The sequence below is a fragment of the Chinchilla lanigera genome, unplaced genomic scaffold (assembly GCF_000276665.1).
Source record: "Chinchilla lanigera isolate Chin_1 unplaced genomic scaffold, ChiLan1.0 scaffold00025, whole genome shotgun sequence".
In the NCBI taxonomy this organism is placed as follows: domain Eukaryota; kingdom Metazoa; phylum Chordata; class Mammalia; order Rodentia; family Chinchillidae; genus Chinchilla; species Chinchilla lanigera.
Window position 1 is genome coordinate 4,637,152 of NW_004955426.1, and position 22,355 is coordinate 4,659,506.

Below are 22,355 nucleotides of genomic sequence, written 5' to 3' on the forward strand. Positions count from 1 at the left end.
TTTGAGAAGAAAGCCACAGAGCAGCATGCTCCAGAATGGCAGCAGCATAGAGAATTTGTTCTTAAGAATCAGGTTCAGAGTACTCAGCAATTCAGGCACTTGACCCCTACAGAAAAGAGAGAAGAAAGCCTGGCTACTGCTCCACTTGGCAACATACCCTGGCATCATCCATGTGGTGCTGGTTTTAGCCACATGCAGAATGCAAGAGTTCTGAGGTTAAGAAGGCTTCCACCTAGATTTCAGAAGGCCTGGGAGGCCAAGCAGTGTGCTCCTGAGAGTGCAGTGTGTGAAATTGTGAGTGAGAAGCCTAAGCTACAGTGGAGACCTCAGAAGGCTGGAAAAGCCAGGAATGTGGATTCTCTGAGGAAAGCTGCAAGGAGGGAGCAAAGCGGGCCCAAGAGAGATGCCCTACAAACTACAATCACCAAAAGTGCCATAGTGGTGGATTTGTGCAAGCCCTTTGGAGCTCACAATTTGCACAGATTGCCTGAGATTCTGGACATGGAATTACAGGACTTAATGTTTGCCCAGCTGGATGTTGGACTTCCCTGGTCTCAATGCTTTGCATTCTCTTGTTTGTACCTTTTGGAATGGTAATGTTTATCTTGTTCCATTGAATAGTGGAAGTGTTTGACTTGTTTTCATTTGTAGAGGAGCTCATAGCTAAGGTTTGTCTTACATCTTGGAGGAGATTTAGGACTTTGACTTTTCAGCAAAGCTGAAACTTTCAGCTCTTTGGCAACTCTTAGAGATGGACTAAAATGTCTCTTGCATAAAAGGATGCACTTGAGTCTTTAGGGGGCCAGAGGCAGAATGTTATGGTTTATGTCTGGATGTCCCACCAAAGCCTCATGCAGTCATGGGGTGGGCATCTAGAATTTATGGGTGCTACACCTGCCCTGGGGTGGGTATTTCCCATAAAATGAAAGGGAGGGAAAGAACCTTGCTCATTGCCACTCTTTCCTTTTTTGCTCTTGCTGCTTTTGCTGTTTTCCGCTGCCATGAACTGTTACCCTCTACCATGTGTCACCTTTCCTTAGAGCCAGCTGAGTATGGACTGATACCTCCACAAATTGAGCTAAATAAACCTTTCCTTCCTTAATTTGGGGCATCAGGTATTTTGCCTCAGCAAGGAGAGAAAAGTAACCAGGACAACTTTCAGTGGAGGTCTTAATCTCTTGGATTTCTATTTGGATCATTTTCATGGATTCCATTTCTTCCATGCTTGGCATTATTTGTTTCCATCATTTTTCTAAGCTAATTTATTCTTTTATCTGTGTCTTTTCTAATATCTTTGATTTTAAGCATCATTTCTTTCTGTACCTGAGAGATTATTATCTCTATAGCCTTTTCCACTTGTTTTTTCACTTCTGCTGCTATCATTTCAGAAAGTTCCAGTGTTTGATTTCCAATTTCATCTATTCGAGTTCTGGGCTGGTCCTGGGTGGGCTGAGGTCTGGGGTTGCATTTTGCTTCTGCATCTTGTCATTTTCTACTTTCTCTTTCTTATTTTGTTTTCTTTGTTGATACTTGCCAGTTTCTTATGCTATATAGCTTTACAGCTAATATTTCTGTTTCCCTAGTGGATGTCTGTTCTTCAGGGATGTTATCTAGATATAGGTGGTTTCTTATAGCTATCCCAAAGCCCTAACTTCCCAATTTGTAAAGGATGCAAGATTACTATCCGGCTCAGCTCCTAACCCTTTGATACTGGGCTGTGTGGTGATTATGACCTCATACAGTCACACTGTTATCATACAGGGGAGAAAAACTGTTTATAACATGTATGAAATCCTGGCTAAAGTAGTACAGTTAGTAATTACAATAGTTTCAAGTGCAGTTTAACTACTGATAAACTATGGTAACCATTAACCTGTTACCTCTGGCCATGGGAGTAAACTCTAAAATTATGTAATTAAATCAAACATATACTGTGCATTTGTATGTGGTTATTTTCCCTTAGTCCGGTGATTTAACCCTTCTGTTGGGAGCAGGGGCCTTACGAGGGTTAGGGGATAGGCTAAAGTGATGAGTGAAGTCAAATATAGTAGAGTCAGGGCTGGAAATTAAAGGATGATTACCTAAGATTGGGAAAGTGGAAGACACAGGAGGGAAAGAATAAAATAGAATACAAAGGAGTAGTCAGAAAGGGCAGAGATGTTTACTCACTTGAAAGTTTAAATTCAAGAAGTAGTTGAGGAAAGACATAAAGTGAGTCTATAGAAGAAAATGAAAAGAAAAAGGAAAAAAACCAAAAAACGAAAAAAAAAAGGAAAAAAAAAAACAAAAAGAAACCAAAAAAAAAAAGAAAGAAAAAGGAGATGAGAGGAAGAGAGGAGAGAAAAATAGAAAAAGAAAAAATTAAAACCCCAAATAAAAAAATAACTACTGGATACAGAAGAAAACAAGTTGATACCCAATCAGACAGAAGAGGGATATCCAATCAGACAAACAAGGGAGAATGAAAGTAGTAAAATACCTCTGGTGCTTACAGTTTTATGTTAGTGTCCAAATTTAATCCCAGATATGTGTTGGATATGGAGTTGATCTTGACCTCTGGATGTGGGGCCTGGGACTGGACCTCTGCTAGTGGAGTTCTCCAGAATTCAACCACTGGCTCCTTGCTGCTGTGTTACACACTTCCATGCTGCTGGGCTCACCAATTACTCTGCCCTCCAAAGTCATGTGTGTGCCCCTGTACCTGGGACTGGGCTGTTGTCCTGGGTCTCAGGTCTTAGGCTTCCTGTCAGTCTACTCCACAAAGGGAAGTCTCCTTACACTCCTCTCAAAGACCCCACTGTCCAGAGACAATGGAGGAAGCACAGAGTGTGGACTCACACTCTGCTAGTAGTCTCTGCCATCTCAGACAGAATAGAGGGATCACCAGGCACGAACTCACTCTGCTCACAGGCCCCACCATCCCACACAGCAAATTGGCTCACTAACCATTAAATAAGGATGAACTTGTACAACAATGTCATTAGAGTTCTTTCACTGCTTTGTGTATGAGATTGATTATTTTTTCCAGATAGTTTAAAACATCTGCCAGTGCCTAAAAACTTTCATTGATTTGTGGATTGCCTGTTTGATTATTTAATACTTGCACTGAGTACACCAGGCTACTTTCCAATTTAGTCCCAGATATAATTTAAGGGCTGATGTTAATCTGTAAAATCACATGGGATTTGGATTTTTGGCAACCTTGAAGACAGCCTCCCTTGCTACACACCATCTTGATTGTTGATGGAAACCAATGGGTACTGAATTTTTACCTCCTGCAAGCTGGCAATTCTTAACTGATTAGCTTCACCTCCAGAACTGGCGTCTACCACTGGTTTGATGAAGCCAGTGTCTGCATTCCTTGAGGTCATGATCCTGACCATACTGAGATCATTAAAGGGGGGTGGAATAGGATAAGATATTTTCTGTATGTGACAGTGGAGATTTTTTACTACAAAAACCCATATTTCAACATTATGAAAAACTTGACTTTTTAAAAGACAAAGCAATTATTATGTGCCCTTAAAGAGAAAGAGGAATAGCTACTTTTATCATTTCTCTTAATAGTAAAAGAAGATTTGTGTCATTAAAACAGATGACAAAGATTAATGTCATTAATATAGACTGGCATACACTCTTTTGGTGCTCCAAATTAGTCAAAATTACATATGTTGTGCTTTTCTTTTCATTAAATAGTTTACATGATAGGAAAAACTTTTGTAAAATTTGAAACTATTTTTTAAAAAAATACATGCTATATAACCAAAAAGGTTTTTCTATTTGGAGCTCATTTAAAATATTTAAAATGACTAAAATTAGTTTCAGTCCTGAATAACTTTAAGACAGATCAAGTGTTTTAAAATATTTATGATAAAGAAAGTGATTCCATCTGGGCAGGGAATTTATTACTGGAATATCATACCAATTTGAATTTAAGCCACTGTGAGATTAATTTCTTCTCTGCTGTTGGAATATAAATGTGTTCTGACAGCTGCTTTCTGTAACTAAAGTATACTCATTTGCATGTGGGATCTTCTACTCAATGAAATCATATATATCAAAGGAACTTTGAATGTCTTATGCAACAAACAAAGATTGATTATCAATGCAAACGCCAACCAGGGATTTACTATAAATAATAAAATATTGGCAAGTTTTGTTTTTAAATCAACACTGGTTATTTACAGCTTTGTGAGAAACAATCATGAATTTCAGAGCTTGCTGATGTTAAAAAAAAGTAAAGAATTACACAGAGTGAAAAGATAGACTTGATCAAACATGTTTTTCAGATTTATTAATGATTAACACATCAGGAACTCGCCTTTGGATTACATCCCCTTTCACCATGGCCAAAAGCCGATGAATATTATTATCCTAATGACATGTCATGAAGGATGCGCCGTCACATAGACATTTACGTAATACAATTGGAGTCTGAGTAGGTAGACTTATCTGCTATAACTTAGGGCTTGATAATGAAAGGGAAGAGCTTCAAAGTAAGAAGCAACTTTGTCATACTTTCTTGGGAAAGGAACCTGTCTAATCGACAGACCACAAACGCAAGCAAGAGGCGTGCGAGTGAGTGTGGCTTTAAGCTAACAAAAGAACCAGCTTCACCGAGGAGAGAAGGAAGATAAACTCCATTCCGATGAAGACTAATTGAGGACATGAATTCTTAAAAGCAAAGTGATACTAAATCATTGGATCTAAGAAAATCACATTTTTTTATTTCCCCCCTCTTCAGAGAATTTTCCTATTAGTTGAATATGCTCTCGGCTGGGTTTCTCTTCCAAGGGGTCAGCCGCTGAGAGGAGACAACTAGAGTGTCCTTTCTCCCCACAACGTGGTCTTCAGTATTATGATGAAAATGTAAATTAGTACAACAACTAGAAATCAGTATGGAGAGTCCTCAAAAATCTAAAACTAGAGATCTCATTTAATTCAGCTGTACTTCTTCAGATATTTTCCCCAAAGAGTTAAAGACATTGTATAGAGTGATACGTGTATGCTCATGTCTATAACTCATAATAGCAAACCTTCAAGGAGGATAAAGAAATGTGAACAGATAAAGAAAATGTGTATAGACACAGTAAATATTATTTAGCCATAAAGAAGGGCAAATTTAAGTCACTTCTAGGAAAATAAATGCACTTTGAGACTGTAATGTTACATAAAATAAATTAGACACAGAAGTCTAAATATAGCATGGTTCCTCTTATATGAAAAACTCAACATATAAATAATTCAAAGAGCATAACAAAGGACAGATGATACAAAACAAAGATAGACTTTATGACAATGAGAAGAGGATCTGTGGATGGAAAAGAATAGAATGGAGATAAAGAGAAGGGGAAATGCAAAAAAAAATATTTGATATCTGTATGGGCCAATTCCCCCAAGATAAATGTAATTATTATGTGTCACAATTAATGTGTCAGAAAATTAAAGTTGGGCTTCAATATAAAATACCAAGGAATAACTCATAAAAGCAAATTCTTCTTTTAGAAGGAAACTAATTACATAAAGTAGATTTATTACATAGAATGAGAAATTGATAGAAGAGGAACTTAGATCTAGAGGATTACAGTTCAATTTTTAGTTATGAGTTATCTAACACAGCATTGGACAGAGAAAGATTAGGAAATCTGGGATCTATCTGTCACTGTCTTTCTGTTAATAATAATAATCTTTAAGCCAAAGGGAAAATTCAGGAAAGAAAGGATAGGAGAAAGAAAGGAAGGAGAAAAAGCTCTACATATGCTTTCAGGTTGCAAAAAGACTTAAGTCCAATCAATTGTGAAAGTCTATATTCACTCAAAACTGCCAAGCCATGTTGGGTGAAAGATGATAGTTATCCATGGTAAACATTTATAGTGTGTTTCTTTGTAGTGAATAGCCCTAATCTGTCTGTTGAGGAGGGGCAAAAGTAACTTGATAAATAACCAAAGAAAATGTTCTAAGTGTCAAGTTCAAATGAGAATTAGACAATGGGGGAAAGGAGTATAAAACTAGGGGAAGTTTTTGCTTGAGGTCTAGGACACTAGAGAATCACACTGCACTGTGCCCTGGCTGAGAATGTCATTGTTTATTGTCAATATTTGTACAAAATGGTATTTTTATGTACTTAAGACAAAAAAGGAGGAAGTCATACTAAAATATTCATTCATTTATAAATGTGGAGGTCAGTATAAAATTATGATCTGCCTTATTCAGAAGTGTTACATTTTTAATAGAAAATCATATGCTTTTCCTCTGCTGAAAGACTGGAGAAGGAAAATTGATATTTAGTGCCAATAGATATTTTTCTTCTCCTCCCCATTTTCCTTCTCCCTCTTCTCCACTCTGAAGAGCTGGTTCTGCATGGATTTGAAATGGTCTCATGTTATGGGCAGCTCTCCTGAGTACTGGTGCTGAGACATCATTCTGAAAGGGCTTACTATGCTCTGGATGTGGTTTTCCACCCAGAGTTTCATGTGTTGGAGACTTGGTCCCAAGCGTGGTGTTGTGAGAAATGATGGAAACTTGAAGAGGTGGGCCCCAGTAGGAGGCAGTTGTGTTCCTGAGGACCTTGCCCTCAGAAGAGATCTGTGCAGCTCTCCTGGGACCCTGATTCTATCCCAATAGTGAATTGTTTTAAGAGCAAGTCCAGCCTCTGCCTCACTGTCTGGCATACTATTTGGAGATTTATTCTCTCCTACCCCCAAACATCCCTGCCATTGTGACTCCATAGCCTTTAGGCCTTCACTAGAGGTCAAACCCATGGAGTGGCCAGTCGTTAGACTTCCAATATCCAGAACAGTGAGCTTAATTAAACCTCTTTATTTTATAATGTTAATCTGCCTCAGTATTTTGTCATAGTGAGGACAAACGGAAAACACTGCTGCTAAGCTTTATATCTTCTCTGGGTACCAGAACTTTGGGTGAAACAATTAGTTTAGGTTCACCTTGATAAGCTGTGTTAAACATAACTGTTGGTATTTCACCTTGAGAAGCTCAAATCTGATTGGAAAAGAGACAAATGAAAATTTGAGGAAGTGGAGAACACAAAAAAATGTGCGGGTAAAAGTAAGAGGATGGAAAATGGAGAAATAATTGGTCTTGGTAATTCTTCCCTTTTTTGTGTGGCCCAAAGGAATGAATTGAGAAAAAAGGAACATCCAGATTTGGGAGATATTTGGAAGATAACAGAACCAAACTTCTATTGATAAAATCAGCTGATAAAATTAGACCATAGAGCTTATAAAATTAGACTACAGAGCTTTTGCCTAGTTTATCTATGCTCTATCTTTTAAGAATTATGAACTACACATTTGATCATTGTGGAAGAAAATTTCACTTATTTTGTAATTTTTAATCATTTCAAAGGGCTTAGCATTATACTTCCAATACCCTATTTAAAATATTGTCTTGTAAGTAAAAACATATTAAAATGTAAAAATTAATTTTCAATCTGTCTTAGTTACTTTTCTCTCACTGCTGAGACAAAATACTTGATACTCAAGGTGAAAGGAAGAAGGGTTTATTTGGCTCACAGTTTGTAGAGGTTTCAGTCTATCCTTGGCTGGCTCCAAGGCAGGGTGGAATGGCAGAGGGGCATCATGGAGGAGAAACGGTGCATGGCAGACAGAAGACACAAGGCAGCAAGGCAGCAAGCAGTGAAGTAGTGAAGCATAAAGTGGCAAGCAGCAAAAGCAGCCCTTTTCTGTCCTTTATATTTTATTCAGGCTACACACCCTCAGGGAAGTTGGCAGTCACATCCAGAATGGGCTTTCCCATTATCCACACTCAGAAGTATGCCAAACCAATGGATGGAGTAATTTAGTAAGCACACACCCTTGATCCCAGCATTACACAGTCAGTGACTTCTGAAAAGCCCCACCTATGACCACACGAGGCCTTGAGGGAACATCTAGACACAAGCCATTATACCAGCCAAAGACAATTTTGATGAGATACATTTTATATTAGAAATTATGAACGCTTGAAATTAGTTATTAGTATTTAATCTCTTGTTCAGAATAAAACTCTGTGATAACTAAATGTGGTGTCAACTTGCATGAGAAATAACTGGCTGACTGGTTTAGCATAGTGTCTGCAGGATGGACTTAGTGAAGAGGGAAGACTCACCCTAGGTGTTTGTGCCACCAACCAATAGTCTTGTATTCTGGGTGGAATAAAAAGGGGAAGGAGAAGAAAATCTCTCTTCTACTTCTTCCAAGTAGTTTCAATCTTCACCATCACCTTTGTATGTCTGTCTGCAGGTTTCCAGTACAGACTCTTCGGTTTGTATTCTTTCATACCTAACTCTACAAGAGGCCATTGTAAACCTATATATATAAAGCATATATATAAAGCATATATATAAAGCATATATATGTGATATGTATGATATAAATATACATTAAATCTGTTCTTCTAGTGAACTCTGATACAAACTCATATTAGAAAATGAAAGCAGACTCATACAGTGTCAGATTTAGATATTACATATTTTCCCTTTCATAATGTATCATCTAGTATAGTGATTTTCAGATTGTTTATAGCTAAGGGTCCTTGGGAAAATTCCTAAATTCTACGAGCATCAATTTTCAGAATGGAAATGATTGAAAAGATAAACTCTCAAATGATTTCAAATCCTAAAGTTTATGTTTCTAAGTCTATCACTACAAAAATGTCCTAAGAAGGAGTTAGTGAAATATATCTATGAGCAGCTCCAAATTCTTCTCAAGACCTGAAAGTTATAAAGGGAGAAGGTATTGGGGAAATAAAGAAAATTCATTCAAGCATTGCTGATCTTCTCAGACCAAAAATCTAAATATCTTGAATCCCAAGCCTGGCCCATGAGAAGCATGCCAGGGATCCAAGGACAACTGGATTCCTGAGAACTTTTGTTCCACAAGTTGTTGAGTTTTGGTAGTCTTCCAGTGTTTTGTGGATAAAACAGCAATTCCTCAGGGAGAAAGTCATGCTGTTGGCCTACAAATGAGAACAAGTGACTGGCTGCTCTGGTGACACTATCCCTGAGGATTTAACTCTGTGAAAACTGCTATTTTCATCTCCTTCCTTGCGAGCACTAGGAGTAGAGTTCAGTTTTAGTGGTGATAGCAACTTTCAGGTTGATGTTACTATTTGGAAGAGTGTTCTTAAATGAGTGTCTGCTTGATTGAATAAGTGAAATTGTTAACAGATGACATTTATTATTAACCTTCCATTGCTGCTTTACAGGAACGAAGTCAAGAGACACGTTGAAGAGAAGAGGCATGGGGATGACACTTGGAGAATGACAGTACACAGGAAGGCCTTGAGAACACGAGTGTGGTTGGTGGAGCAAGAATTTTTTTGGTGTGGGGAGCCTTACTGGATCCTGCTCTGGAAAACGTCATTTGGAGAACATAGTTCTATTTATTTTGTTCTCTTCTCCTTGAGCTAAACAAAGCTTATATCCCTCCTGTTGTAACCGGGATTCCCTGCTCTGGTCCAACTGTCTTCACTGGTTTTTTTTCCCAACTTTCATTGAGCCATAGACAGGCTTCAATTATCCTGGGAAGTTTCTCTTCTGTGGTTGGAGGTCGGCACCAAAGTGTCTGCTGTGCTAGGGCTCAAGGAAGCATGTTGGCTTTCACACCTAAGTCCATCTCCTCCCTCTGGATTGAGGTTGCCACACTTCCTTGAGGGTAGTAGCTGAGGTTCCACTGTAAAAGTTTCCTTGCTACCAACTTCTCACTCTCTACGCCTTCTCTTATGATGTTGGCAGTGTCTGTTGGTCCCCAAGTAATTTTACCGACTGAGAACAGGAGAAGTGTTCCATGTGCACTCTCTGTTGGCCTGTTCACAGTTCCTCCTCCTGTCTAGATGAAAATGAAGCCATTATGAGATGAGGTCTTCTCCTGAGAAGGTTATAATGCTGCATTTTACATTTTGAACACCAGCCTTTTTATATGCAGGGTAATAAACACATCTTCAGAAGACAGAACTAATACAGCATTTCTCCTCCCCTGAAGAGTTGATTGCTTTAATGTAGCTCTCTCGTCTGGATATCTGTTTCTACACTGGTCAATTCCAGTTGCTCTTCTATTCTTGTTGCTCTTCTATTCTTTACTTCATTTACTCAGTTTATCAGCAATGTGTTAATCATTTGTTGTACACTGAATATCATTTACTGAATATCAGTGAAAAAACCTGGACTTTGCCCTCGAGAACCTTAGTCTAGAAGAAATACATGTACACAGCAAAGGAAATGAGATGCAGCAACAGGTAAGTGATACAGTGTGAACAGAAAGATAAGTACCTGGGTAAGACAAGGATGAAGAAAATTTACTGATGTCTCCAACATGAAGAAGAGTAGAGCTGCTCCTTTGTAGATAAGTAGAAAATCTTCAAGCAAAGAAAATGTACACAATCTGGTACATACTTAGTGGGCAGGAGCAAAGCTGGGAAAAATAAGAGTTGTGCTTTGGTTGTGGTTTATATCTATTACTAACTTAAATAATATTAATAGAGAAAATGGTGCATAAAGACGTCTTTCCTGGGGCTGGGGATATAGCTCAGCGGCACAAGCACCTGCCTGGCAAGCACGAGGTCCTGAGTTCAATTCCTGGTACCAAAAAAAAAAAAAAAAAAAAAAAACCTCTTTCCTAAGACAGTAACACTTCTCTGTCTCAGATTCCTCTTTGTCCTTGTTCTTCATATTATGAGTTCATGAGAAAAAATAAGAAGACAGGAAATAAAATTCTTGTCCTTCATAGAAAATAGTATGTCAGCAAAACTAGGAGCACTTCTTTCTCAAACAAAATGTAAGTAGAACCTCGTTTAAAGAAGCTGGTTAGTTCATCAGAATGACTCATGGTGTCTTTGATGGTCTTGTTGAACTAGAAAGCCTACTGCTACGCTAGAACCAAGCTACACAGAAACATTTATTGGAGCTTTAAAATTTTGTTTTCCAAAGCCAAATGTTTAATATATTGTATATTTTAAAATAGTAATAAATGTTGGTGGGATGGCTGGGAACAGGAATGATGTGAAAAATGAGACTGTGTTTGCAGTTTAAGAACTCACTCTCTGGGACTTGCAAGTACTTGAAGCTATTAAGAACTGCTCAATCCATCTTCACTGTATATGTTATCAAAAATACTTAACTAAAGATTATGTAGGCAAACTTCCAAAACATAATTTCTAAAGAAAGGCCAAATGTACATAATTAAACTATGGATTTCAAGATTCAGCTGTATAAATTATTCATATATATGCTAAGTAAATGATTTGTTACTTTACGAAAACAAGCCCAGGGATGCACTAATGGTTGGGAAGGACAATTAAGCTAGGTGTCTGGGAGTTAATTTGGGGAGAACTAGAGGATTGAAGTAGCAATTTAGAATTTTTTGTAACTCAAAACATTTTACAATGTAAGCGGTTCCTGAGGAATGTGTTTCGACTTTCAAACTTGTATATGTGAAGAATCTTTAGGTCTTCTACCCCTGGGGTTTACAGCTCTGTAAGAAGATATGACAGGCAATCAAATAAATGAAACCACCCTGCAATTAGATTCTCTATCCCTGAGAACACAAGTTTTCCTCGTCCAGGTAGAACAGAGTGTCTTAGTTACTTTCTCATAGCTAAGACAAAATACCTGACACCCATAAGTTAAATGAGAAGAGGTTTATTTTACCTGACAGTTTGTAGAAGTTTCAATCCATCGTTGACTGGCACCAAGAAGAGAAATAGTGCATGGCATGGCAGACAGGAAGTAGTCAGATTTCCTTCTTTCCCTTTTCATTCTATCCAGGCTGATAGGCCGTTTTGCAGTGCCACCCTCACCCCTGGTGGGACTTTCCTCTTCAGTAAGTTCATCATACACACCCAGAATTATCCTAAATCAATCAGTGGACTAACCCACTGTCCCACAGCCATGATCCAGTATCCATGATCCCATCACTCTGCAGAGCCCCACCTATGATCTCACAAGGCTTTCAGGGGCATCTAGATATAAGCCATTACCCCGAGTTAGAGTAAGAAGGAAAGCAGTTGCACTGGTAGCATAAAGACAAGACAAAGTCAGAGACACAGTGAACCAGAACTGGGGCTGAGAGCTCCCCTAAACCACAAAGGCTAACAGTTATCATGGTAAAAATTGAGAAAGTCATAAAGGTACAAAGCAAATGGGTGACTACAAACAAATAAGGCTTGAATTATGGGAGATTCAGTGTCAGGAGAATCCACAGGTATTGTGGGTAGGGAAGATGAGCAATGCAGCGGCCAATGCTATGGACAAGAGTTGAGAATCCAGGTTGACATCCTGGAAGCAAAGCAAGAAAAAGGAACATCTCAGATATCAGAGAAATGAGGCAAGCATAGAGGTGGTCATTATAAGGCTTTTGGCTGTTGCCCTGAATAGGTAGAAAGATGTAGAATTTAGGAGGGTGGAGACACACAGATGGATTTCATGGAGAGGGATCATTCTGGCCACCACTTTGATGGAATATGTGCTGAAAAGTATATACCAAAAGTCAAAGCAGAGAGATAAGAAAGGAAATTGTGTTAATAATCCTGGTGTAAGATGATGGTGGCTTGAGCCAGGTAGCAAAGTGGGAGACTATATTCTGAAACCATTTTCAGGGTAGAGCTAGCACAATGATCTGGAAGCTTGTGAAGGAAAGAGAGGTGCTGAAGATGACAGCAGGATCTTTGGCCTGAGCAAATATGAAGTTGTCATTACCATTTATTGAGAATAAGACAGAGAAACAACTTTTGGGGGATATGCTTCTTTGGGGGTATTTGTATTCAAATATACATTCTAAGTGAGAATGCCGGGAAGACAATAAGACATTCTGATGTGGAATTCAAGGAAAACGTAGGAGCTGGAGCTGAAATTTAGAAATAACCATTTCATAGATGGTATCGAAAGCCATGGCACTAGGTGAGATCGCTATATGTGAACATGAGTGCAAATGAGAAAAGGCAAGCACTGATACTCAGACTAATACTCCAGAGCTCAGAGGAAGAGGGAGGAGTAAGAATTCATGGAGGACAGGTAAGCAGAGACCATGAATGGACTTAGCAAATGAGGACAGTGCAGGGATCTGCAGGAGAGGAAATAGGCTCAAAAAGAAGGGGTAAATCAACTGAGTTGCATGCAGCTGACAGGGCAAGGAGCGAGGGATGGAGACTGAGCATAGTGAGCAGGAGGAACATTCAAAAGCAGTTTTTATGGAATGATCCAGGGGAGCGCCCTGCAGGGGAGAAGTCCATAGAGAATGGAAGGGAAGGGGCTGGGGATTTAGCTCAGTGGCAAAAGCGCCTGCCTGGCAAGCACAAGGTCATGAGTTCGGTTCCCGGTACTGGAGAAAAACCCCTCCCAAAAAAAAGAGAATGGAAGGGAAAAAGAGACAACAGTAATAATGCAACTTCTTTCAAGAAAGGGCTCTGGGGTCATTGGATGGGAGAGCAATGGTGCAGCCTATTTAATAACAGGATGACAAAATTAGCTGGGAAAATAATGCTTCATTTTAGTTTAGGGTTCAACAAAATTGGACCCTGAAATAAGGATTTCAGTGGAAAGTGACTGATTTGGTAGGTGCGGGAGACATTCAGAGCAATGCGATGGGAAGGGGAAAAGGTGCATTATCAAGCTAGCATATGTTTAACATTCACCCACCTCCAGCATCCCTTAACCAAAAGCGGATAGGCAATGTTGTACAAATACCCTTGCTCCCAAGGAAGTAAGTGGATGAAATGGAGCAAGTGACCAGGCAGCAAGGGCCTACGTCAGGTGAGTGGGCATGGTCAGGATGCTGTGTATGTTTTCCCTGCCACCTTCAGCTCAAGTAGGTGTGAACTTTAACTCGAAACTGTGTGCTATTACTTAGATGACTGTATTGCGGAGCTTCATAAGGTGGAGACTATAATTCTTGTATGTTGTAAAGTGAGGAAAAGCCCAACAGAGTTGTGGTAATACAGGAAGTGAGCCGGAGAGATTGCTGCCGTTATTGGAAATGTGGTCTTCAAGTTGAGTTTATGGTGGGGGTATGTGATAGACAAAGACAAAGTCTGGAACATGTTGGTGGTCATGAGAGCTGAGATGTGGTGGAAAATATGTTCATTCAATAAAGCAGGTTATGGGATGGAGCAGATAGGGAGATGGAAGTATCACCTACTTATTTATCAAAATCACCAATAACACTGAGAAATCATTCTCAAAGGTGGACAGGAAACCAGTGTTATGGTTTGTGTTTGGGTGTCCCCCCAAAGCCTCATGTGGCCATGGGGCACGTTTTTAGAGTTTGATTATGGGTGTGAGAGCTACACCTGCCTGGGGAGGATAGTTTGCATATGTAAGGGAGAGGAAAAGGATGCTTGAGGCCATTCCTCCCCCATTCCGCCCTGGTGTGTGTTTGTTGCTTTGCTGTGTTCTGCCGCCATGAACCGTAGCTCTCTGCCATGTGCCACTCTGCCTTATAATCTGCCAAGTAGGGACTGAAACCTCCACAAACTGTAGGCGAAATAAACCTTTCCTTCCTTAATTTTGGGTGTCAGGTATTTTGTCCCAGCAACGAGAAAAAAGTAACCAAGACAACCAGGCATTGAAATCTTTAAGAGATGGCAAGAGTGACATATAGTGTCTACAAATGAGTAGTCTGGAGGGACAGTGGGTGTGATAATGTGATGTGGAATCCAAAACTAGAGGGCTTAGGAAGAGTGGGAGAAATAATAACTGAGATGATTTTGTAAAATGGATGTCACTAGTGAGCTTAAGAATAGCAATTGCATTAGAGTGGTTTGGACAATATACAATGGAGAGACAGGAGGTGAGAAAGCAGAGAAAATGAATCCTAACATGTTTTCAAGGGACCACTGGGCTTCTGATTTTAGAGAGTTTCTATGGAATAAGTTTTCCGGAATCAATCCCAAATGATTATTTGTGTGCAGGTGGTTTCTTTGGAAAATCTCTTGCCAACAGTTCCTGTATGGAGGCAGAGATGCAGTACTGAACAGAGAAAGGTGAATGGTGCCGAGGCCCAACAGCATCCCAGGCAGATCAAGGAGCTCTGAGGCTGGGGTGGCGCTCCAGCGATGCTTCAGACTGAGGCAAGAAGTTTGGGCATTTGCACGCTGAACTGGATCCAGGCTGATTCTCTTGTTTCTGCCCTCTAGCTTAATAAGGTAAGTGTGTCTGTGCCATTTATCAAGGAAGTAGTGTTTGCATTGGCGATCAACCACCCTTAGCCTGTCATCATCTTTATCCAATGGATTAAATGTCTCTAATACCGACCCCTTGATTTCATGGACCTTGTATTTGTACTATTTCTTTCACTTTCTCAAACACCTGCACTGTTTTACACACATCAGCTCTTCCCTTTCACCTGTATACTATGCCAGTTCATAACTCATGAAATTTAGACTATTTTACTAACACAATATGTCACAGCCCATCAATAACAGGACTTGCCTGCCAGTGGGTAATATAGCTCAAACTTGTTTAGAGATGCCTTAGAATCACTGTCAAGTTCCCAGAAAAAGAATCAAGGTGCAGATATGTAAGCAGTTTGTTTAGAGGTGGTCTCAGGAACAACATCTGAAGGGGAATTATGTGAGTAGGATTGGGTAGAAGGAGGAGTTCAACTACAATTTATTTGCAACAAAGACTTCAGATGCAGGAGTCCTTCCACTGGGAGATGCTGTAGACCAGCAGACCTCAGCTGGGGGATTTTATTCCCCAGGGAACATTTGGCAAGCCCTGGAGGCATAATGGGGGTGGGGGGTGCTGCAATATCTAGCAGTGAAGGCCAGAGATGATGCTAAATATTCTTAGTGTAAAGGAGCTTCCCCCCAGCAAAGAATTAGCTAGCCCAAAATGTCCATAGTGTTAAGGTGGACAAACTCTGACCTAGAGATGTCTCTGATAAGGCAGGGGTCAGAGCCTTTGTAAGCCTTCATTAGATTTCACTTGCTCCCAAGGAGCGGTAAATGTGCAATGCAACTCTCTTGCCCTTACTGAAATCCCCAGAGAAGGATGCTTCTGTGAGGGTCAGCAGCCTGTGCTCCTAGCAGATAGAAGCGCGAGCAGTTCTACTTTGAAAGAGCTAATCATGATGCTAATGCAAATAACTTTTCTATATCTGTTTCTACCAGTTGCTGTCAGAACGAGGAAGAGCCTGACCTCAGGCCTGGATTGCAGGGCACACACGAAGCTGAAGATCACTGAGTAGCCAAGGAGATTTACAATTAACTGTAATTGCACCGTCTCCTTGGCTGAGCAGTTGGCCGTGGCTTCTATAGGATTTTGCAAAGCTGCTCTGTACCAGCTGAGCTCTGGGAATCCACTCCTACAGTGACTTTTGTTTTTTTACCACTTTTTTGCTGAACAGCGTAAAAGCAGCCTACCTGGCTTTCGTGGGACAGCTGCAGCTCCAGGCAGAGATCATTTGCTGCCCTTCCAGCACCGAGTCTGACTACCGAGCCTGGGTGCTCCACGGCGTGCCCAGCAGGTGTTAGCCTTTCGAGGAAATCGGAGTGGCGGGACCTTCCTTCTCACTCTTGGCTCCCGCAGCTTACGGGTTACCTGCAGCCAGTTCAGGAGTCTATTTCCTATCTTTGCTGGAACACCTCTTCCTGCTCTTGCTCCAGCCCAGTCCCTTCTCTTATGCTTACAGATTCTTTTTCTGTTTTACTACACACTCCCTTCTCTAGGCTTATTCCTATCAATATACAGAAATCACCTAAGACAGGCCATGCAAACTAAAAAAAGCCTAACCTTTCTCTCTCTCCTCAAGATACCGCAGTGATTTCCATGCTACATCACTAAAATGGGTGAAAGTGAGTTCTCTCACAGCGCACCTCCTGCCAAAGCCAGGGTCAACCCTGAATGTGAACTGTCTGAAACACTGGACATGCTAGGCTACTTTTTCCACCCGGATGCATTTTTACCTTAGCTTTTCCAACACCGCACTCTCCTATGTTTTCTTCCCACATCCTGATTTCCTTCATCAGTTACTTCTCTGCGACACAGGTGCATGTGGACATGTTAGGATCTAGCCTCAGCTTTCTATAGTACCACACTTTCTCTCCCACGCTCCTCATCTAGGCCCATTGGAGCTTTTCACACACTGGACTCCCAAATCAAGACACCAGTGATGTTCTTTCCCTGATTCCAGACTCACAGCTCAACTGTTGACTAAATATCTTCACTTGTTGTATAATTGCTGTCTCTTTTAATTGGGAATGCAGATTTCAAAATGTTACAATCCTCTTCCAGACAAGCAACTCTATAAAGTGGCGCGTCTCCCCATTCTCCCAACCACTCGCCACCATCTTGCTCAAGCAAAAGCCTGCCCATCACTTTAGTTTTCCTCTTTGGAAACCACAATGTGGTGATCTTCGTCAGCTTCACCTCCTAAGTACACCTTGAAGCCGACTGTTTTTTTCTTTTCTTTCTTGACTGCTCTGATTACGCTCGTCAGAGTCAAATTTTACTCATCTATTCTGGAGCAGAGGCCAAACGTCCCTGTCAGTTCTTAACACACAAATATATTTAGGCACGAAGAGAGGTGAACAGAGATATTTTTAAGGGAGCAGTGGTGTGAAAAAGTGGCTGATTTCTTTAAGTATATTTCCTGCCTAACATTTCCCAATTAAACATCAATATATTTTAAAATAGTTTTGTTTTTAAAATAAGTGAAAATATTACATATTATCTATATTTTTTTCTTAAGTGAACAAAATATTTATCTTTTAAGTTTAAAGTTAACTTTAAGTTATGGAAAAGCCAACTCTCAGGACTACAAGGTTTTTATGACTTTATTATAAAGAGTTTGGAGGTCAAGATTGCTCGTATTGTTTCAATAGCTGGAAGCCTTCAGAAATCTAGATTATAATCTTTACAATTCTCTTGCCATTTTCCATACCATAGTAGTTACCACAGTTTCAAAAAAAATTGGAATTGAAGGATGGGAAAAACAGGATAAATTGTGGTATACTTATCTCTAAATTTTATTTCAATAGTAAAATTTATTTCAGGTGTCCCTGGTGATTTTCACTTACATTTCCCAGGCCAAGACATTGTCCTGTGGTCATTTCTAAGTAGTTGCACTAAAAAAACAAACACAACTTTTGCTGGAGCCGATAGTGGGGAGAAGCAAGGGGAAGGAATGTAAGGGATGGTATGAGTTGGATGAGCCAGACAGTGCTGATGACATAGAATAGTTACATGTGATGGTTCTTGAATAACAGTATACTGTGTTTGGTAGTAATAAAAATAGTACCAATCATTTGTACACTTTCCTTCTGACATAAATGTTTTGCCAAGAATCCGACTTTGCATTCTGATGATGAACTTCTGTTGATTAAAAAAGAAATATTTCTTCTTTCAGACAATACATACATTTAAACCAAAGCCTACTCAAAGTTGCTGTTTTCCACCATAATTACATGAACTGAGTGTGCAAACTTAACCATATTCTGACACATAAAAAAACTAAAGCTAAGCAGGTAATTCAGATTTTTGAAGGCAACAGTTTACTCAAGAGGGGAAAATATACAAAATAAATGTGAATAAACTGAAAGTAGGAGCACATATCATATCACGAGCTGATTCATTTCCCCCCCTTTTTACAGACTAATATTTCTTATGATCATTTTTAGTATTTTTTTTTAAATCAAGGATTCTGGCTTTGCATGCATCCCAAAAAGGGTTTCAAGGAAGAGTTTATTTTGTCTGCAGTATTGCCCAGCAGGCCTGTGGTTAACGATGTGCTCCTTCCTAAGACTGGCAGCCACGGGCCAGATGCACAGAGGAGGCTGCTGATTGGCTTCGAGGACTGTGGCCCCCTTCCTGTGGCTCTGACAGCCCGTCCATCATTAGCGCCAAGTGCAGATTAACCTGCACCTTGGTGGCTCCTTCCCTAGAGAAAACGGGGGCCTCATATGTTATAAGTCAAGCTGGATTTTGAATCTAATAGTGTAAAAGAAAATTCTGAAAAAGAACATATTTTTACTACTCAGAGTGTTGACATATTTATTAAAACAGCCAAACAACCACTGAGTTACAACCGGAAAATGGAAAAGAAAAGGAAATGTGAGTATCAATTAAAAGAGCTTTGCTTCCCAGTTCTTTTTCTTTCTTGCATCTAGTTAAAGTAGAACAAGTAAATGGCTACTTACCATTTGGCCAGTTCCTTTCATAAAGACAGTTTGTTAATTCTGACTTCCTTTAATAATTCTTTAGTGATTTTGACCCCTTTAAAAAGACAAAGACAGAGGAAATGGAATAAGATTGGGATTGTTGAGTCTAAAGATCTCAGTCGAACATTCACTCATTCTGTAATTACTGACTATTTTGTGTTAGGGACTTTGTGTTAGGGACTTTGCTAGATATTAGGAACACGTTGGTGAAAAACATGCATTCTTTTCTAAAGAAGCTTGCAAATTGGTATTGAAAGTTCAGGGGTTAGGTTTCAAAGCTGGACGAAAACATTATAACTTCCAGTTAAAATCATACATTTGCACGGTATCTTAGTTTTGAAAAACAAAATATATACACGTGTCTTAGTTACTTTTCGTTCATTGCTGAGACAAAATACCCAACAAACCAAAATTAAGAAATTAAGAAAGAAAAGGTTAATTAGGCTCACGGTTTGTGGAGGTTTCAGTCCATAATCAGCTGGCTTCAAGACAGGGTGGCATGGCACAGGGGCAACACTTCAAGGAGGCAGAAGACAGCAAAGCAACAAGAGGCAAAGGGGGAGAGTGAGCCTCTTTTCTTTCCTTATATTGCAAGCAGGTTGTCCACCCTGGGATGGGTGTAGCACTCACACCATCACCGTGCCCTCCTCTTGCACAGGCTGAGGATGTTTATGAAGTGAGGATCCTGGGCCCCTGCTGAGTGGAGCTAGAAAAGCTATAACTCTGTTTCCTGAAGTGAGGCCATGCAAACAAGAGGTCCGGGTTTAACAAGGTGTCTTCAAAAAGCCTGTCCCCATGACCGCATGAAGCTCTGGGGGGACATCCAGACACAAACCAAATATACCTTTTTAAATAATCAAAAATAGTGTTTTTGTTTCTTCTTTTCTTTACTATGCTTTCTTTTCCAGCTTTTATAGTGACCAGGCCAGTTTGAACGCATATCAGTTTTCATAATAAGAATGATGTTAAATATAAACTGTTTTTCTATTTTGTTTGAAATTGGAATTTCATAAACTAAGTTATTCCTATTCTCCATTATGGCAGGAACTAGAGTCTTCCAAAATATGTACAGATTGTAATTTCAAAGAAGCTAATTGTAATTGGTTGCTACAATGTGCTTTTCACCATCAGCTTTACTATGATATTAAGGACCCTGGAAGGTGACCCAACCAAAAAGTGAAGATGGTGAATCCAAGCTGAATAATGACGGGGTCAGGAGACACAGGGGGTGGGGAGGGAGGGAATCCGTCTGGTCTGTGCCTCCTGGGTGACTCTTGGAGGCTCAACTCTGAGCCTCAGTTTCTTCTTTTGTCACTTTCCTGAGGGACTGAGGAGATCCAGAAGATAATCCTATGTTAAAAGCAGGGGATCAACTCTACATCAGACATCAAGATGAGCTTTTTATTCTTTCTTTCTCTTTTTTTTGTACTACTTTAAGGCTGATTTGTCTTCATTTAAATCTCAAAATCCTGAAAACCTGGGTAGTTTCCAAAGGGGTGACAGAGAATCACAAGGACAAGGGAGCAGAAATTTCCTTCTGCACGAAGATATTGTAGCTGTCGGCTCCTTTTTATGTCAGGTTTATGCTTTTGGGTAGAATCTCTGAAAACCATTTACTCTTCCAAATTTCAGATGCCCCTCTTTTATTTTTTTCTTTTCTTTTCTTTTTTTGTTTTTTTTTTTCTTTTTGAGACAGAGTTTCACTATGAAGTTCAGGTTGGCCTTGAGCTCACTTTGTAGCCCTGGCTGGTCTGGAACTTGCGGCAATCCTCATGCCTCAGCCTTCCAGAGTGCTGGGATTACAGGTGTGTGCCACCACGCCCATCTTACTCTTCTTTTATTTAAGGCCCATGAAACAGGTTATTAATTTAATTCAACAGATATTTGGGAGTTACATATTATTTTCCAGGAAATGTGCTAGACTCTAGACAATGAAATATACTTTTTCCTGTCTTTGGACTGAGAGAGAGGAAAATGGCTTCAATACAGTATAAAACTTTTTAATTCTGTCCTTAAAATAGATGAATTTATTAATATTTAGATGAATTTATTAGTATGGTGTCTTCTGTATTATAAATCTAGATTTTCAAATTTTGAACTATGAGGCTTTAACATCTTTAAGAAAGAAAATTGTAGGAAATTAAAGGAAGTTACTCAAGTAAATTTATAGGAAGTCAAATCACTACCAACTTCTATGTGAAGTCACAAGTCTTTTAAGAAATATATAAATACAAAACTCCTCGCTCTCTATTCTAGTATCATATGTGTACATATGTAAGTATGTGTATGTATAATGTATGCATCGCACATACATTTCATTTAATTTACAACCTCCAGTACCTATAAGGAGAAACTGCTGTGTGCGTGCCTTCCTACAAGGAAACTTGCCTGAACTTCCCTGACATTTACAAGACGCAAGGTTGTGGCATTCTACCTACCTATAGGGAAAGGGGATATAATATTAAAAAGAATTCCCTTTTTCTGTTTAGTGAAGCGATTCGCCAGGGCTACTTTAAGGTTCTACGAATGCCATGTATATGTGCAAAAGAGGGTGTTAAACAAAGGATAACACCAACCACAAGGTTAAAAAAAAACCCATAGGAGAAGAAAATACACTTCCTGGCTGCAAAGCTCTTAAAAGTTCAGAGCCAGGAAGCCTCCTTCGCGTGGCAGGAATGTCTCTGGCTCTCCGGGGACCACTCCCTGCTAAGTCTGCCTCTCGCTTCCCCAGCCCCTCCTCCATTCCTCGCTTGGGTCCCCAAACCCGGGAGCCACAGGGCAGGGCAGCCTAGATCCCCGAGACCTGTCAGAAGCAGTCGCCCACGCGTGTTTTCTACGCTCACCCACCGACCTAGGCCGTGTGTGCAGACAAGCCCAGGGGATTTCGAACGACGCCTGCAAGCTCATCTTACAAATGAGGGGCCAGCCAATAAAAGAACAATAGTAAAACGCAGCCAGCAGCGAGTTCCTCCGCTCCAAACGGCTCGCGGGTGGCGCGTGGAGAGGCGCCCAGGCGGGGGACGAAGAGGGATCCCCGAAAAGGCGCGCTGCCCCTTTAAAAGGCCGCGCATCTCCGGGCCGGCCTTCCTCCCCGGGGCTCCAGCTGTGATTGACGCTGGGCGGCGAGAGGAGGCGCCTGGCGCTAACAAAAGTGCGGCCCGCGGGCGAGCTGCGCCGGGCCG

The 22,355-nt window shown here is 40.2% G+C and overlaps 1 long non-coding RNA gene across 1 annotated transcript; it reads left to right on the top strand.

Annotated features, from left to right (window-relative positions):
• The first annotated feature begins 12,846 nt into the window (after nucleotides 1-12,846).
• LOC102009858 lies at nucleotides 12,847-17,650 on the top strand. The gene is made up of 3 exons (XR_261189.2): nucleotides 12,847-13,027; nucleotides 14,923-15,156; nucleotides 16,126-17,650. It is a non-coding gene; the product is annotated as an uncharacterized LOC102009858 (long non-coding RNA).
• The last annotated feature ends 4,705 nt before the right edge of the window (nucleotides 17,651-22,355 follow it).